Source organism: Pygoscelis adeliae, unplaced genomic scaffold (genome assembly GCF_000699105.1).
Source record: "Pygoscelis adeliae isolate BGI_AS28 unplaced genomic scaffold, ASM69910v1 Scaffold120, whole genome shotgun sequence".
Classification (NCBI taxonomy): Eukaryota; Metazoa; Chordata; class Aves; order Sphenisciformes; family Spheniscidae; genus Pygoscelis; species Pygoscelis adeliae.
The window spans coordinates 3,963,411-3,969,012 of NW_008824032.1; positions in this window are offsets into that span (position 1 = coordinate 3,963,411).

The following is a 5,602-nucleotide window of genomic DNA, read 5'->3' on the forward strand; positions in this document are numbered from 1 at the left end:
TTGTAGATGGGCGTCACATTTGCTAACTTCCAGTCAACTGGGACCTCCCCGGTTAGCCAGGACTGCTGATAAATGATGGAAAGTGGTTTGGTGAGCCCTTCCACCAGCTCCCTCAGTACCCTTGGGTGGATCCCATCCAGCCCCATAGACTTGTGTGTGTCTAAGTGGTGTAGCAGGTCACTAACCGTTTCCCCTTGGATTATGGGGGCTTCATTCTGCTCCCCGTCCCTGTCTTCCAGCTCAGGGGGCTGGGTACCTGGAGAACAGCTGGTCTTAGTGCAAAAGACTGAGGCAAAGAAAGCATTAAGTACCTCAGCCTTTTCCTCATCCTTTGTCACTATGTTTCTCCCCACATCCAATAAAGGATGGAGATTCTCCTTAGCCCTCCTTTTGTTGCTAATATATTTGTAGAAACATTTTTATTGTCTTTTACTACAGTAGCCAGATTAAGTTCTAGCTGGGCTTTGGCCCTTCTAATTTTCTCCCTGCATAACCTCACGACATCCCTGTAGTCCTCCTGAGTGGCCTGCTCGTTCTTCCAAAGGTCATAACAAAGCTCTCTGTTCAGCCAGGCCGGTCCTTCTTCCCCGCCGGCTCGTCTTTCGGCACATGGGGACAGCCTGCTCCTGCCCCTTTAAGATTTCCTTCTTGAAGAATGTCCAGCAAAGCTGCAAAGCAGGGCTGGAACAGAGGTTTTATCAGAGAAAAAGAGAACATAAGAGTTTGACATATCTAGTCATGCTCAGCTAAAGCCAAGGGAGCTTATGATTACCCTTATGACGGTTGCACGGACAGCAAACCCTACAGAGGGAGAACAGCAGCTTGAGTCTGTATTGGTACAAACCAGACAACACTCGCTGTGAACAGACTTAGCCTGAAAGTTCAAAGGAAGCTCCTAGTGATCTGTGCAGGTCCAAAAGAGTCTGCCTGCCTGGGGAGCAGGGTGGCAAAGTATCTAACTATCTTTGAAACAGCTCTTGGCTCATTTTGGGGAAAGGACCAGAAAAAGCAGTAGATGGATTCGGTGGCTGATGAAGTCCCTCCCAGCCCTGTGTCCTTACCCTTTTAAAAGGGGATCACAGGAATTCACCACTTGATGTTCATTTCCTTAAAAATTCTTTTTGCAGGTGATTTTTTTTATTTCCCCTGAGCTGCATTTTCTTTTTGGTTCATTACTAGCTTGGAACCGGACTTTCATAAACTCTCTTGAATTAATAAAACTCCTTCCCTGGAAAGCGTTACCTAGCCCCCTTGAGTTACAGTGCATGCAAACTTGCCCCTCAGGACCCCCAGCCACGTCAGTGACAGTATTGTCATCAGAAGAGGCTATGACCTGGCCTTAGCTGCTGGGATGCGTTGCAGAAGCAGATGGGTCTAAGGCTGCCTGCAGTTGCGGCAGAAGGGGTTTGGCTGTTTGTGTTGCTGATAACAAATGGTACCCATCTCCTCCAAGGCAACAGCAAAAACTGATAGGCCAGATGCAACTGCGCCATGGCTTGGGATCAGGCTCTGGACCACCCCGCATGTAAAGTGGTGCCCTGCCAGGCTGAAGGAGGCTCGATGCACGTTTCTCTGAGCTGCTGGCCTGTGTAGCTGCTTGATTCCAAGAGTGGCTTCTCCGAGAAAGGAAACAAGAAGATATTTCGCTTTTTAATCCAGAAAACTTTAAGTTGCACAAACCACAGTTGTGCAGCTGGTAATTACCACCACCCAGGGGAGCCTGAGAAGATGCCATTGTTTTTTTCTGATTACTACAAAGCCTTTCAATCTGATTAATTCTTTCCTTGATGCATTTACTTGTAATTTCTATTTGTGAGGATGCTAAGGGAAAATTAGAGAATCTTTCCTGCGGAAAATACATTCTGCACTCTTCACATGCCTGGTCTCTGTGTATTTGTGCATTCCTCATCACCCATCCAGGAGATGTTTTCAAAACCAGGCTCTGATCCTGTCCTTTCTTTCAGACCAAGGGTGTTGCTTGGAGCAGAACTGACAAATACCTGTGTCATGACAAAAGTGTTCTCCATTTCTTTGTACTGCAACACAAAGGCTAAAATACCTTTACTACCTGGAGCAGTTTAATTTTCTTTGAAACTGTGCATCTTCCTCCAGCCAGAGAAGTCAGACCCCAAAGAGATCTAGAGCACCACACATGTCCTGTGACGATGCCGGGGAGTTGCATGCACACATGGCAGAGGTTGGCCTGATGTGGTGAGATCCCACTTGCCCTGTTTTGAACATTGGTGGTGTGTCACTGTCTCAATGGGACATTGCAAGGGCCTCAGATGAGAGTCCTAGGGGGAAACACCACTACTACTACTACTATGATATTTATCTTTAAAACCACCAATCCTAGCATTGGTAGGGAGAGAAACATTTAGTGTGAAGGCAGAATTAGCCTGTTATCTCATCTGTCACTGTCCATACCCCAGTTTTGCTCAGAGGGGCCAGGCTGCTCCCACTGGGAACATAGTTTGCAAGGTGCTCTAACTTCCTTGCTGGACATGACTCCAAACTAAACTCATAAGAAGGGGGTAGATGGTCTGTAATGGCCTCTGTGTACACCTGGGTCCCATGACATAAAGAAGAGACGATGTGCACTCAGAAATGTCCATTCCCACCAGAGCCAAAGGGGTGGCATCAGAAAACCTGTTCAGAGAAAAAAAATCTCTCCGGGGGTGGAGAAGGAGAAAAAGAGGGAGGCAGAGGTGCTTGGGAGGTAGGCACATGTGGGAATCATAGTCACATTTCCTTCTCACCGGGCCCATGGCCCAACCCCATGGAGGGAGGGCAGGACACGTGCTCTGGTGAAGCAGGGTGGTGGCGATTCCCGCAAGTTCCTTCCTTCCCAGAACCCTGCCTGCACTTTGCTTGTCAGTGCTCTCTCCAGAAGAAGGCTGTTGGGAATTACTGCAAGCCCATGTTTTGCTGCAGAAAGCAATAAATCCATAATCTGGCTCTTGGAGTGGTTCCCAGAGTTTAGAGACTTTTTACCTGAGTCTTGCTATTTATTAGAAAGCTCTCCCATGGTCTCTTTCCTTCTCTCCTTTTTGGCAATAGAACTTAGCATTAAATTAATCGAGTTCATTTGTCTCAGTTCAATGATATCTAACAAGATGCTGATTTTAAGAACAAGTGAGATCCTGGATCTGTGTGCGTGTTTGAGACATTGCCCTCTAGTGACTTAAATGCAGACAGTCTAAAAGTACTGGAACATCAGGAGTTTTGTAGGGTTTTATATGGTAACAGAGGAACACATTTCAAATTGAAGTTTCTGATAGATGGAGCAATGGTGTCTGTGGCAAGGGCTGAGAATGCCCCATAGCTGTAAGGAGGCCCTTAGCACACACCATGAGCCATCTCAGAAAGCATCCCTAGTCCCAGTTGAGGCTCCAGCACATGACAGGACAGTGAGGATCACACACACTTCTTCTGCCCAGCCAGCAGCTAGCAACAAGCTGAGGGTACCTTGAAAAACACCCTCAGCCGGCACTCAGCCTGAGTGCCATCACCTTGTGCAAAGGCAATGGTGGCCAAGAGCTCAGCTGTGAGTCAGCTGAAATTCTCTCATAGCTGCTGTTTCATGCCTCCCGAACAGAGGGTTTCTGTACACACTCATCGCACCCCATGTCTCCTGACAAAGATGCATTTTAATTTCTCCCTCTTTTGCTTATGTGAATGCTTTGGGAATGTCTGTTGTTCTTGAGTGCTGTGCTTCATGAGACAGTTCCCTTTTGGCCACTGTTTACCCCTTCTTGTTTTAAAGACAATAATTCAGTTAAGGAGAGAAAGCAAAACTGAGAGGTAAGCAAAGTCACAGCCAACCATAAAGGAATTATGAAAGTCAAGAATTCTCCTTCCTTCCCTGATAGAGCAAATACTCATGAAAGCAATTAAAAAGAGAGGGAGAATGAATGGTCATTCCTTCCAGATCCTCTGAGCAAAGATAGAGCTTTTGATTAAATTTAACATACTTCAAGAAAGTGTGTATTTGTCAAGATGCTTACTTTTTTTAAAGAAAAATTAAAAATATGAAACGTAAAACTTATTCTGTAGCCAAAACACGATGTGATATCCTTTTCTGGAGGAAAACCTTGGGATAAGGGCATGCTTTTGCAATCAGGCTGGAAGTGTAAGTGAAAAGCTATTTGCAGAAAGTTTACTGTGATAAGAAATGCAACAAGTACATTTGGCAAGGTTTTTTATCAGAGACCTCCTGCACAACTCTCCCACCACCACAAAAAACTGCCTCACAACACCACCACCGCCACCCAACCAGACCTGCACTAGATGATGTAAGATAGTATGTAGTATACCCCCACCTATCTCTGGGATGGAATAATTTATTGTATTCAACCACTTCAATGAATATGTAAGTTCTTCCTTCAAAGCCTTTTCCCTCACCCTTTGCTAGTGGCCAGCTGTGTCTTGTCTTGCTGTCCTGGAGAAAAAGCTGGGGATGGTTCCTGTGCCTTTGTGGTCAGTAGCAACGTACCTTCCAGGGCAGATCTTTAGTTTTATATGGTCACGATGATATTTCCTGCAGCAGCATATGGTAGCTGATGCATTTACCTGTGTATCAACAAGAAAATAGAAAAAATTGATAAGACTTGGCTCAAAGCAGGAGTCCATCATTCTGTTCTTACTTACTGGCTTTGCTGATTCATTCCTGGCTGTGAGAGGCTGCCGCCCTGGCAGAGAGGCAGTACCTTCCACCTCGTGGCTCTGCAGCACACGGTGCATGCCCACAGTTTCACTTCATAGCAGGCTGTGAACCACAGCAACTGAGGACTCTGATACACAGCTGCAGCTAAGTTATCAGCACTCACAGACTTTCCCCCCTGGCTACAAAGGGAGATAAATTCTTCAACAGCCACAACTAAATCCCAAACGGATCATGCATCAGGGCCTTAAAATATCAAACTTGGGATTAAGAGCCCTGAACATTTTTCACTGTCCTTTCAAACTGCTTTTGCCCTCCTCCAACTTCAGAAGCTAGCCCTTCAACCACAAGACAAAACCAAGACAACATAGGAGACATTACTTCATAGTCACAGCTGCCTGACTCTGCTCGGCAGATTGGCATCTCTTTGCTCTTTACCGAAACAGCTCCGCTCGCTGGAAACAGGAAAGCCACACTTTAACACGAAACTGCCACTTGTGCCCCATGTAGAAACGAGCCCAGAGAACAAAGGTTTAGCAAGAGAAGTTACCTGTTCAAAACAGTTCCACACAACGTGGTTACCCATGTGGAAAGGCGATTTGGAGTGTATTCCCAGGTCCTGAGTGAAGAGGGTGCTGGTTTCACGGTACGGTCAGGTCTGCACACAGTGGGATCTGATGCAGGAGACCAGTGCAAGAACAACCATGAAGTTGGGATCCTGCCTTACCCGTATCTTCTCTGCTAATGAATTAACTGTAGGAAAAAAGCCTCGTCCTATACTTGGGTGAAGGATAAGGAAGCAAATAGAATAGAATAGAACAGAACAGAATAGAATAGACTATTTCAATTGGAAGGGACCTACAAGGATCATCTAGTCCAACTGCCTGATCACTTCAGGGCTGACCAAGTTAAAGCATGTTATTAAGGGCATTGTCCAAA